A 10,975-nucleotide genomic window follows, 5' to 3' on the forward strand; every position below is an offset into this window, starting at 1 on the left:
TCTGATACACCATTGGAATTGATTTACCTTAATTTATGACTTCTCATTTCACTCCAGGGCATAAATGACTCATGGCTGACCATGTTCCCTTCAGTGGATTTTTAACCTCTCTTTGCTTAATATATTTATGATAAGGGTCAGAGATGCTTCATTCAAAAGCAGCAGGAGGCCTAATGGCTTCTGGGAGTGAAAGCTTGTTTCTTGTCTTTTAATTTAAGAAAGTTTAAGACAACCCAGCAGTAGAAGTGAGGCTAGAGAACACAGCATGCTGAGGTTTGGTGGAGATATTACTTGGTTGTCTAGCGGGGATGAAATGATTTAACATAGTGCAGATTATGTCAAGTAATAGATGGGGTCTAAAAGATCAATTGATAGGTTTCACACATCAGGCATGCAGCCCTCCTCCTGGAAATGGGCATCCTCTCCATCCTAATAGAGAGGGTGAGATGTCATCCAGCTGTCACATTGAAATATGCCTTTACTAATGACTGTAGAACGATGGGATATTTGAATGCTTTGTGTGAGACAGTCTCACTCCTTTCTTCTTGATACAGTGATTGGGAATGGAGGGTGAGTTGTAAAGCATAAAAAAAAGATAAAGCAATGACAACTCCCCATTGTCACATGTACCCTTAGTACAGACTCACAAAATGGTACAGCTGTGTCACAAAGGAGAGTTGGAGAGTTAAATTCCGTAAGTCAAAAATGAAAATATTGTGTATGTCCCTGTCTATATACATACGTCTGAATAGTTGCTAAAGAGTCTGTAGAAATGTCTCAAACAACTGTGTTCAGTTAGTGTAATGTAACATATCTATATTTATTGTCTATGAAAAGATTTTGTGGCTTGGTGCAGTGGTTCATGTCTATAATCCCAGCACTTTGGGAGGCTGAGGCAGGAGGATCGCTTGAGGCCAGAAGTTCGGGACCATTGAGAGACTTGATCTCTACAAACAAACAAAAAGAAAATAATAAGTAATAATAATAGTAATTTGTCATGCATCACTATGCCTGGCTGTAGTCGCAGCGACTTGGGAGGCTCAGGTGGGAGGATCACTTGAGCTTGGGAGGTTGATCTTGCAGTGAGGTATGATTGTGCCCCTGCTTTCCAGCCTGGGTAACAGAGTGAGACCCTATCTCTAAAAAACAAAATCAAAACAACGACAACAAAAACTTTGATGTATTAAGAGAAAAAAAGTTTACCTAAGGGATATACATTGTGAGTCTACTCTGTTAAAAGTATATATTTATATAAAAGTTTAGAAATACCTACATTAGAATACTGACAATACTATTGTACTTATCAATGGGTGGTGAGATTATGGGATTTTTAAAAAATAATTTTTCTATAGAGATGTCTTATCTGTGTGATAAGAATTATTAAGTTAAACATAAAATTCCAGGTAATTTGAGTCTGCCTATTATTACTTAATAAATCTGAGGTAACTTTATTCCATCTGAGGCACAGAACCTTTGTTGAGGCCAAGGCAGATTCACTGCTTCTAACGCCGCTGCCTCCTTCGACTACTTGATGGCCAAAGTGACTGAACAGCTGGAGCTTCTCAGAGCTTTCCCAGGGGCCTAGTCAGGGCTCTCAGTGCTACTGTTGTAATAAACTAAGTCATATCCAGTAGAGGGAAGATATGAGCTTGGAAATTATTCCAGCTGAAAACTTCCATCTCCACCCATCCAATTGTGATTGAGTTCTGGTTTCTAGACCTTCACAAATATTTCTTTTATGTCTCTAGAAAAGAGAGAAGTACTTTTTTGTCACGTGTCTATTTTCATTAAAAAAATAAAAATCCAAAAACTATGTTGGATGACCAGCTCAGAAATGTAGGTGTACTTTCCTCTTTAAATGCATTAAAATCTCTTTACTTTTAAAAATCACTTGTTTGAGCAGTTGTGCTGTGAGCAGGAAGTTCATTATCTTCCACTTAAAGTTCACCTATCCCGAATCTCAACCTCCAACTGCCTAAGAACTCTGGGGCTCATTTGTTTGAATGAGGGGAACCAGCCCTCTCTATAAAAGGCCAAGCAGAGTCTTTCATGGCCATTGTCTCTTGGAGCCACAAGGTGTTGCTGTTGCTGTTGGTTCCCGATGCTTATAGTGCCTGGTCCTTGCACAAGACACGGTGTGCCCAAGCTTGGACTCTAGGACTACTGTTCTCTTAGTGGACTCTCACAAGGCTGGTCATTGTTCCCCAAAGCATAGGACACAGCCATATGTTCTTCCTGCCCCAAACCCTTAGTTTTTGATCCTGAGTCACCAGCCCAGAATCTCCAGGGAATTTTATTTCATACGCCTTTTGTCTTTTCACGCCACTGTGTCTTGGTCACGTCCTCCCTGGTCCACCCCACTGGTAAGTCTAATTTTGAACCTCGGAAAGCATGGATGCTCTATTAGACTTCTTATTTCCTTCCTCCCACTGCTCTCGGATCATCTTGTGGAAGAACTCAAAAGGAGGTTGGTCAATGTGATTAGGCCATCTGTGTTTGCTGATGGTCCATAATGGAAGTTAGGCTCCTACCTTTCCACAGAGACTGGGAGATAGGAGGAATATCTTTTGTGATGATTACATTTCAAAGCGATGGTTTCCAGGTCCTTGAGAAAGACATTCTTGAGTCATAAGACATTTACATCTCAAAGGGGCATATAAAAATGTGCAACTGAAATTTTTTGTTTTGTTTTGTTTTTTGAAGACAGAGTCTCACCCTATCACTCAGGCTGGAGTGCTTCGGCAAGATCATAGTTCATTGTAGCCTCAAACTCCCATGCTCAAGGGATCCTCCTGCCTCAGCGTCCTGAGTAACTGAGACTACAGGTGTGTGCCACCATGCCAAGCTATTAATTTTTTTTTTTTTTTTTTGGTAGAGATGGGGTCTCACTATATTTCCCAGTCTGGTCTTGAACTCCTGGCTTCAAGAGATATTTCCACCTGGGTCTCCCAAAGTGTGATTACATGTGTGAGCCACCATGCCCGCTCCAGTTGCAAATTATGTGAAGTAGATTCTCTCTCTCTCTTTTTTTTTTTTTTTTTTGAGACGGAGTCTTGCTCTGCCACCCAGGCTGGAGTGCAGTGGCCGGATCTCAGCTCACTGCAAGCTCCGCCTCCCGGGTTTACACCATTCTCCTGCCTCAGCCTCCCGAGTAGCTGGGACTACAGGCGCCCGCCTCGTCGCCCAGCTAGTTTTTTGTATTTTTAAGTAGAGACGGGGTTTCACCGTGTTAGCCAGGATGGTCTCGATCTCCTGACCTCGTGATCCGCCCGTCTCGGCCTCCCAAAGTGCTGGGATTACAGGCTTGAGCCACCGCGCCCGGCCCCTATGTAAAGTAAATTCTCTAAGGGAAGTCAGAGACCTGTGAGCAGGTAGAAGTTTGACTAAAGTTTAATCAAGCTGAGGGAAACGTTAAGGTCAACTTGGTGAGTAGCAGCCTTCAAATAGGCTCAATATAATCTCAAAAGGTTCTAACTCATCTCTTCTCCACCCTCATTCCTAGTGTGGGAGGCTTGCTCTGTGTGTACACAACTAAAGCTGAGTTTTCTATGGCAGGGGTCAACAGAAGTCTGCCTTATGGCAAATTGTGCCATATACTCGACATGGCATAACGTACTGTCCCAAATTTGGTAGTACTCCTCTTTGTGGAGAGTGGATACTTCATACAGTGCTTTAGGTGCTGAGGGAATTAAGAAACTACACTTCCTTAATGGGATGTTACACTACAGGTTGGGGAGTCTATAGTTCTCTTTTTGGTGACTACTATGTACATTTTCTGCTGCAAAAAACCAAACCGACATCAGTATTCCCTCGACACCTCCAGTTCAGCGCACAAAGAGAATTCACTTCCTTGGAAGTCACCTTGATGCTATTTTCTATTGTACGTGATTTTAAAATATATTGTGATAAACCTCATTTGTTCTCTTATTCAATGGTTAAAGGAACATGTAAGGGAGTTGGTGAAATATATTTAGTTGATAGAATTTTAGAGATGATTTTAAATTCCGTATAACCATCTTAAGATTCATATGAGAAATTAGGACCACAACTATTAGCTCTATTTAGATCAAGATGTAATCAAGAAACTTGTCCAATTAGGAACTAGTTCTGTTTATCTCTGCTTTTCAAATTGGGTTCTACAAATATGAATGTTCCTGAGCACCTTCAGAAGGGACATGTTGTGTTTGTTCTGTTCATCACCAGTGAGAAGTAACTTGACATTTTCATTGCTAATAACTTCCTTCAAAGTATATTGACACTTCAGTCATTTTTGAACCAAATCGACAAATAATGAGGGACTGTTCTGTGAAATCCACCCACGCAGTTCTTGCTTGCAAATGATGCAGGCTGTTGAGATGCCAAGATGCCGATGACATGTGGATAGTGGAATAATAACAGACTACCTAAATAAATGTTCAAAACATCAACAGGTTTCATTTGAAGGTGTGTAAATAGCTACAAAACAAACTTGGTGTACATTAATTACTACAGGAGGTGAGACGACTAGAAGAACATGCATAAAATGGATCTCAGAAATGAATCTCCCAAGCCTGCTTTGTCTTTCCCTGCAACTCATTTGCTTAGTGCTTCGTGCATACATCCATGAGTTATTCTCCCCATGTATATGTCCCTTCTTGGCTTTCCCACTTTGCTGTGACTACCCTTCATTGCAGATAAAAGGATCCACTCTTAATTCCTTCTGTTCACTGTCATACATAATACTCCTGCCTCCACAGAAGCCCTCCTCTCTGCTGGAAGGTCTTTATCTCCATTGTGATTCTCCTTTGTTCCTTCTACCTTGGTAACTTTTCTTAGTTAAAACTCATTTTAGAAGGTTTAAAACCTCTTTCAGAAGGTCAACCTGGAGCTCCTTGTCTCCCTTGAGTTTCCCCCATTATTCGTAGTAGAGCAGGGAGGGCGTGGGGGTGGCCTGAGTTCAAATATTTGCTCTGCTGGGTTGTGTGTAACAAATTTCTTAACATCTCAGAAACAGTTTCCTCATCTTTAAAGCAAGGCTATCTATGACTGATTTTTAATATTGTGAGAATTGTGGATGTATGCTACAGGCATATATATTAAAGATGGCATGAACTTTTTCTTTTCCCACTGAAGTATATTCATGCCTACACTTGTATCCAGCACACAGTAGATTATTTTCTAGTGTCTCCAAGGTTTTAAAATATTTTGACGAGAGTTCATAATTGGTAGCAGGAGTAACATTCTGATACGAGCCACTCTGCTGTTAGCAGTGGAGCTCTAATGGTCTGGGGAAAGGCTCCTGTGTGGTTGAACCTGCCCAGTTGTGGGTACAGCCTTGTACTGGCAGCCCAACCCTGACCTAAAGTAAATTTCCAGGAGAAGTCTTTCCTGGGATTTGAATTTGCAGTAACAGGTGTGAACATTCTAGTGGCAGTTTGATCATGTATGATACTATAAATAGGACCCCTCCCACAAAAAAGTGGAAATCTCTAGAACAGATTGATATTTTTTTTTTGCTTTTTATTTTAAACATTTTTAAATTAAAAAATTAAATTTACATATAATATGATGGGCCTTTTTTGGTGTATAGTTCTTTCACATTCATAGTCTCTTGTTCAATAATTATTTAGTGAGTGAATGAGGCAGCCAATATAGTACTTGGCACAAAGTTGGCTTTCAGTGTATACTTGTATATATGTAGGTGTACATACACTTACTGTGGCTACAGCTAGCACTCTGCATAGTTTTTGGGTAGCACGTATGTCACTAAATCAGTGCCATCATTAGACTTGACTTAACAGAGCTGTGTCCTGGGTCCTGTGCTTCAGGCTGTTCATTGTGTGGTCCACTGATAGACATCTTGTGGGAACTATTACAAATGAAAATTCTTGGGCTGCACCCCAGACCCACTGAAGCCTCACCTCTGGGGATGGAGTTCAGGAATCCATGTTCTAATGCAGTCTCTAGGTGGTGCTTATGCAGGTGTTTGTCAAGCACTGCCTTAGAGGGCCCTGCCCTGTTCTTTTTGTAATGTCCCTCTTGATGGGTGCCCCAATCATTGAACCCACTTCAAACCTAGACTCCAAAACCCTCTGCCCTGAGTCTATTTCCAGAACTTTTGTAGGTCTTTTTATTTGATCCATCAAGGGACAGCTATTTGCAGGGGCTGTGGATAGAGCTTGGACATGCGAAGGTGTCCACATGTGTGTGCCAGACCCCTTGCCAGGCAGCCTGGAGCTGGGGGAAGGAAGAGAATGGCAGTAAGCCACAGGATGCATTTTTTTTTTCCCCCTCTTCTGCTAGTTCTAAATTGGAATCTGCCTTCCGGGTAATTTTGAAGTTACATTTATTAAGATTGTAGGAAAGAACATATTTTATTTAACTGCTTGCTAGCTTGAATTATATAATTTAGACATTCTAATATATAATATGCAGGCCCCCTGTTTTTACCCTCAGCCTGAGGCCTGCAAATGTTAAGGTTGAACTTCTCCTGAATTCTTAAAGTTTCCTTTCTGTGTTCTCCACTGGGTTGGGAACTCCTTGGTGGCAATGACTGGGGCTTCTTTGACCCTGTAACTCTATTGTCTTGTGCAATGCCTGGTGTAAGTGACTTAGTAAATGTGTGCTGATAGGTGAATAAATGAATGAATTCCTTTATGAAGGTTGGGGCCGTTAGGGAAAACTTTGTGGGGGAGATGCTGAGCCAACATGGTTGTTGCTGGGTAGGGTTGGTGAGACCATGGCAGACAGATGAAGTGTCCTTGTGCAGGCACCACTTTCTACTGTTGGCACATAAATTGTTGGAATGAGGGAAAATTAAAGGACTATAACATGGACATGATATCGTCTGGTGGAACTGATTCCTCAGACCAAGCAAAACCAAATGAGTTTTACAGTCTATGCAAGTTGAGTGTTATGAACTGAATATTTGTGTTACCCCCAAATTCATGTGTTGAAGCCCTAACACCCAGGGTGACTGTATTTGGAGATGGGACCTCTAAGGAAGTTAATTAATGTTAACTGAGAATATAAGGGTGGAGACCCCAGAGACCTCCATCTCATCTCTCTGTCTTTTTCAATCTCTCTCATTCTCTGTGTGCACACACCAAGGAAGAGCCATGTGAGAACATAGTGAACAGGCAACCGTCTGCAAACCAGCAAGAGCGCCCTCACCAGAAAGTGAACCTTGCTGTAAGCTTGATCTTAGACTTTTCAGCCTCCAGAATGGTGAGAAAATAAATTTCTATTGTTTCAGACACCCAGACTAGTATTTTGTTATGGCAGCCTGAGCTGACTAATACAGCGGGAAAAAGAACCAAATGCCACAGATTAATTAGATGTAATGAAAACAACTGTCAAGCTAGTCCTAAACCTTGGCTTACTACAATTAAGTGTTCGATACAAACTAATTAAATTAGCAGCTCCCAGGTGTTGGTTTTATAGACAGTATAAATTATACATTGAGGCAGGAAGCTCTGTTCATACTGAGGACTTATTTTGGTGGTTCTTGTTTTATGTGTGGCATTTGTTTCTGGTTTTATTATAATGACTTATGTCAGGTATATCATAAAGTAGCATAATTGAATAATTGCATGTTGGCTATTTAGATAACTTTATATATATTATATATATTTTTTCCATCTCTTTGAAATTCTTCTTTTAGCAAGGCTGGATCCCATAGACATTCTCAAATCTTGCTGGCTCAGTATCAGGGAAAGCTGAAAACAAAAGCTTTATAAGATGTATTATTAATGCTTGCTGCTGTGAAATGTTGATAATAAATAAGAGCTGATTGTATCCACTGCAATTTCTCACTCAATTTTGATGGATGGGGAAGAGCATAGATTTCCAAGCAGAGTGAAAACAGGTTGTCTTGTTTCTGCTCTCTTTATTAATGCAGGGTCGCAGCTGCATTGTCTCTTGCTAGCGATGGCTTAATGCACTTGTTTGGACTGCTATTCAGTTGTCATTTTCAAGGGGACATCTGGCATTTGGACTGTTTTTGAGAGGCCATTGGCTTTTTTTCCCATCTAAACATTTCACCTGATTCTCTTAATAAACTTGATGGTTTGTAATATTCAGCCAACTAACGATATTCATTAACAATCTACTTTATTTGCCAGACAGTGGGCCAAGCTTGGAGGAAGTTGTGAAGCAGAATGAAGCCTGTCCTGGTTCACAGAGAACCTAGAGTGTGATTGAGAAGTTAAGACACATGCAAAATCACAGTGAATCACATGATAGTTGGATGTGCCAAGTACTAATTGTATTGTGCAAAGTAGGCCATCATTTCAGGATGGAATCACTTCCAGGGAAAGAGATACAGGGTGGTCCAGGAGAAGTGTCCAGCACCAGTCCAACATTTCCTTGAGCAGTGTTTTTCAAATTGTATTGACCCTGCCTGATTTCTTCTTCTTCTTTTCCTTCTCCTTTCTCCCTTCTCCCTTCTCCCTTCTCCCGTCTCCCTTCTCCCTTCTTCTCCTTCTCCCTTCTTCTCCTTTCTTCTTCTCTCCTTTTCTTTTCTTCTCCTCCTCCTCTTCTTCTTCTTCTTCTTCTTCCTTCTCCTCCTCCTTCTCCTCCTCCTCCTCCTCCTCCTCCTCCTCCTCCTCCTCTTCTTCTTCTTCTTCTTCTTCTTCTTCTTCTTCTTCTTTCTTCTTCTTCTTTCTTCTCCTCCTCCTCTTCCTCCTCCTCCTCCTCCTCCTCCTCCTCCTCCTCCTTCTTCTTCTTCTTCTTCTTCTTTTTTTTTTTGAGATGAAGTTTCACTCTTGTTGCCTAGGCTGGAGTGCAATGGCGCAATCTTGGCTTACTGCAACCTCCAACTCCTGGGTTCAAGCGATTCTCTTGGCTCAGCCACCTGAGTAACTGGGATTACAGATGCCTGCTACCACGCCCAGCTAATTTTTGTATTTTTAGTAGATATGGGGTTTCACCATGTTGGCCAGGCTGGTCTTGAACTCCTGACATCAGGTGATCCACATGCCTCTGCCTCCCAAAGTGCTGGGATTATAGGCATGAGCCACCGTGACTGGCCTGACCCTGATTTATAGGAAGAAAAGTACTTGATGTCATACTGTACACCTATATGGATATGAATCACAGAAACTGAAGATTCACCAGATAATACTTAACCCTTTCTATGTGCTGTACACTTTATTCTATTTATTTTTAACACTTTATGAAAACACTCTATTTTGTGAAAAACAATAGTAGTTGCACTCAATAAATTGTTAAGTGCCCCTTTAATTGGTTGCCATCCTGCATTAATTAGTCTGGATTCTCCAGAGAAACATAACTAATAGAATCTATCCTCCCTCTTCTCTCTCTCCCTCCCTCCCTACCTATCTATCTACCTACCTATGTATAATCTCTCTACTATAAGGAATTGGCTCATGAAATATGGAGACTGAGAAGTCCTAAGATACGCAATCAGCAAGCTGGAGACCCAGGAGAGCTGATGGTGTAGTTCCAGTCAGAGTCTGAGGGCTTGAGAACCAGGAGACCTGATGGTATAGTTTCCTGTCCAAGTCTGGAGGCAGGAGACCAATGTCCCAGCTTGAAGACAGTCAGCTAGAGAGAAGGAATTCTTTCTTACTAAGCCTTTTATCTCTTCAGACCTTCTAGGGATTGGGGAGGGCCATCTGCTTTACTTGGTCTTTTGATTCAGAAGTCAATTGCATGCAAAAGCACCCTCATAGACACACCCAGAAACTATATTTAATTAAATATCGAGGCACCCTGGGGCTCAGTCAAGCTGACACATAAAATCGCTCATTACACACTCACAACCTGAAAAACTCTGTGGTAGAGGCCTGACTTAAAATTCCACAGCTGCTTCCCACAGTAGGGCCACCTTCCTACTCTTCTCTCCATGCCATCCTGTAATTGGAAGCCCAGGAAATCATCAGTATCTCTGCAGTGGATTACCTAGGGGTTCACCAGAACCAGTGGAATATATATAGTTACACAGAAAACGCTAATCATCAAATGGTAATCATCATCAAATGCTAATCTCTTCTGAAAACACCCTCACAGTAGATTACCTAGGGGTTCAACAGAACCAGTGGAATATATATAGTTACACAGAAAACACTAATCATCAAATGGTAATCATCATCAAATGCTAATCTCTTCTGAAAACACCCTCACAGTAGATTACCTAGGGGTTCAACAGAACCAGTGGAATATATATAGTTACACAGAAAACACTAATCATCAAATGGTAATCATCATCAAAGCTAATCTCTTCTCAAAACACCCTCACAGACACACCTAGAAATAATGTTTTACTAGCTGTCTGACATCCCTTAACCTAGTCAAGGTGACATAAAATTAACCATCACATGCATTTAAGGATTATTAGTAAAGGAGTGATATCCTCTATTAGATTAGAAATCACATTTTGGAAAGATTACTCTGTAATTACTCTGTAAAGAGTGCATTTCTAAGAATTTAATTGTGGCGATATCAAAAGGCTTCATATATAGACCATATACTTTGGGAGGGGGGAGAATGGATATGGAGTATAGATCAGTGTTTCTTGAGCATGAGACTTGGAGCGTTTGTGAAAACACAGGTTGTTGGGGTCTACCCACAGAGATTATGGATTAGCAAATCTAGGATGAGGCCTTGGAATTTGCAATTCCAACAAGTTTCTGGGTGATGCTGATGGTGCTGGTCCAGGGACTACACTTTCTTATTTGGTGTGGTCGTAGGAAGAATAATTGCCCTCGAAGATGTTCGTGTCCTAATCCCTGGAGCCTGTAGATATGTTATGCTAGATGGCAAAGGGCAATTGAGGCTTCGGATGAAATCAATTTATTGATTAATTAATTAATTAATCAATAAATTAAGGTTGCTACAGAGCTGATTTTGGGGAGATTATCTTGGATTATCTGGGTGGGCCCCATGTAATCACAAGGATTCCTAAAATTAGAAGAGGGAGGCAGAAGAGAATTAGAGAGAGATGCTGACTACTGAATTTAAAGTCTCTGGCTTT

The 10,975-nt window shown here is 41.1% G+C and overlaps 1 non-coding gene across 1 annotated transcript; it reads left to right on the top strand.

Moving 5' to 3' along the window:
* Positions 1 to 5,259: 5,259 nt before the first annotated feature.
* Positions 5,260 to 5,442, top strand: LOC117063148. The gene has a single exon (XR_004428764.1).
* Positions 5,443 to 10,975: the final 5,533 nt, after the last annotated feature.

The sequence above is a fragment of the Trachypithecus francoisi genome, unplaced genomic scaffold, assembly GCF_009764315.1.
Source record: "Trachypithecus francoisi isolate TF-2019V2 unplaced genomic scaffold, Tfra_2.0 Lachesis_group17, whole genome shotgun sequence".
Classification (NCBI taxonomy): domain Eukaryota; kingdom Metazoa; phylum Chordata; class Mammalia; order Primates; family Cercopithecidae; genus Trachypithecus; species Trachypithecus francoisi.